Source organism: Arachis duranensis, chromosome 4 (assembly GCF_000817695.3).
Source record: "Arachis duranensis cultivar V14167 chromosome 4, aradu.V14167.gnm2.J7QH, whole genome shotgun sequence".
NCBI classification, from domain to species: Eukaryota; Viridiplantae; Streptophyta; class Magnoliopsida; order Fabales; family Fabaceae; genus Arachis; species Arachis duranensis.
Genome location: NC_029775.3, coordinates 76,831,792 through 76,834,513, shown reverse-complemented (window position 1 = coordinate 76,834,513; position 2,722 = coordinate 76,831,792).

The following is a 2,722-nucleotide window of genomic DNA, read 5'->3' as shown; positions in this document are numbered from 1 at the left end:
GGTTTGACTTCATCAGTCAACCCAAGCTTTCTGATAGTAGATGCAGGTATTAGATTGATACTTGCTCCAAGGTCACACAGTGCCGTATTGGTGCAATCACCTTCTAATGTGCATGGTATCATAAAGCTTCCTGGATCTTAAAGCTTTTTTGGTAAGCTTTTCAGAACGACTGCACTGCATTCTTCAGTGAGAAAAACTTTTTCAGTTTCTCTCCAATCCTTCTTATGACTTAAGATCTCTTTCATGAACTTAGCATAAAAAGGTATTTGCTTAAGTGCCTCTGCAAACGGAATCTTTATTTCAAGAGTCCTTAGATAGTCTGCAAAGCGGGCAAATTGCTTATCCTGTTCCGCTTGGCGGAGTTTCTGAGGATAAGGCATCTTGGCTTTATATTCTTCAACCTTAGTTGCTGCAGGTTTATTCCTTACAGAGGTGGTTGGAGAAGCCTTTTTAGAGGGGTTACTATCAGTACTCTCAGGTGTCTAATTCCTCATTGGCGTTTGAATGCCAGGATTGGGTGAGGAATGGGCGTTTAACGCCAACTTTTCCCCCTTTTCTGGCGTTTGAACGCCAGAACTGGGCAAGGAATGGGCGTTTAACGCCAGCTTTTCCCCCTTTTCTGGCGTTTGAACGCCAGGAGTATTCCTCTCTGGGCTTTTACTGTCCTCAGAGGGATTTTGAGCAGTGGTTTGGTTATCCTCTGTCAACTGTTCCTTTCTTGGCTTTTTGCTACTTTGAACAGTGTTATTCAATGTCTTCCCACTCCTCAGTTAAACTGCTTGGCATTCTTCTGTTATCTGTTTAGATAACTGCAGTTTTGTCTGATTCAACTTTGATTCTATGTTCTTGTTGGCAATTTTAGTTTCTTGGAGCATCTCTTTAAAATCTGCTAACTGTTTTGTCATCATGAGTAATTGCTGATTAAGCTCAACCATCTGTTCTTGAGGGTTAGGATCAGTAGTTACTGCCATAGCTTCTTCTTTTATAGAGGACTCACTGCTTGAGTATAAATGTTGATTTCTAGCAACTAGTATCTATCAGTTCTTGAGCCTCTTCAATCGTCTTTCACATATGAATAGATCCACCAGCTGAGTGGTCTAGAGACATCTGAGCTTTTTCTGTAAGCCCATACTTGAAGATGTCTAACTGTACCCATTTTGAAAACATTTCAGAGGGGCATTTTCTTAGCATACCTCTATACCTCTCCCAGGCATTATAATGGGATTCATTATCCTCTTGTTTAAAGCCTTGGATGTCCAGCCTTAGCTGTGTCATCCTTTTTGGAGGGTAAAATTGATTCAGGAATTTGTCTGATAACTGTCTCCATGTTTTTATGCTTGCTGTGGGTTGGTTATTCAACCACCTCTTAGCTTGATCTTTTACAGCAAATGGAAACAGTAATAATCTGTAGATATCCTGATCCACCTCTTTATCACGTACTGTGTCAGCAATTTGTAAGAATTGTGCCAGAAACTCAGTAGGTTCTTCCTGTGGAAGACCGAAATACTGGCAATTTTACTGCACCATGATAATGAGTTGAGGATTTAGCTCAAAGCTGCTTGCTTTAATGGGAGGTATACAGATGCTACTCCCATATGCAGCTGTAATGGGGTTAGCATATGACCCCAGAGTCCTTCTGGACTACTCAATTCCACTTAGGTCCATGATGGAGAAAGGGAATATGATAATGATTCACAAGTAAAATAAAATATATTTTATTTTTTTTATTTTTTTTGAATGTAACCGAAAATAATAAAATAAAACAAATGGAAAATAAAATCAAATTTTCAAAACTAAAAGAAAATAAGATCAAAGCAAATTGAAAAGATACGATTGAAAATTATTTTGAAAAAGATTTGATTGATTTTTTTTTGAAATGAGGAAAGAGAAAAACAACAAAATGACACCAAACATAAAATTTTTAGAAAATCAAACACAAATTTTCGAAAATTTTAAAGGAAAACACAAAGAAGACACCAAACTTAGAATATGAAACTAAACTCAAATAAAAGACTCTAAACCAACAAAAATAAAACAGTCCTAATCTAAGCAACAAGATAAACCGTCAGTTGTCCAAACTCGAACAATCCCCGGCAACGGCGCCAAAAACTTGGTGCACGAAATTGCAATCACACTTTTACAATTCCGCACAACTAACCAGCAAGTGCACTTGGTCGTCCAAGTAATACTTTACGTGAGTAAGGGTCGATCCCACGGAGATTGTCGGCTTGAAGCAAGCTATGGTGATCTTGTAACTCTTAGTCAGGATATCAATGATTATTAGGTTTAATTGTGAAAAGTGAAAGAACATGAACTGAGTACTTGTTTTGCAGTGATGGAGAACAGGTTGAGGTTTTGGAGATGCTCTCTTCTGAACCTCTGCTTTCCTACTATCTTCTTCTTCAAGCACGCAAGGCTCCTTCCATGGCAAGCTGTGTGTAGGGTTTCATCGTTGTCAATGGCTACCTCCCATCCTCTCAGTGAAAATGTTCTACGCGCTCTGTCACAGCACGACTAATCATCTGTCGGTTCTCAATCAGGTTGGAATAGAATCCAGTGATTCTTTTGCGTCTGTCACTAACGCCCAGCCCTCAGGAGTTTGAAGCTCGTCACAGTCATTCAATCCTAGAATCCTACTCAGAATACCACAGACAAGGTTTAGACCTTCCGGATTCTCTTGAATGCCGCCATCAATTCTAGCTTATACCACGAAGATTCTGAT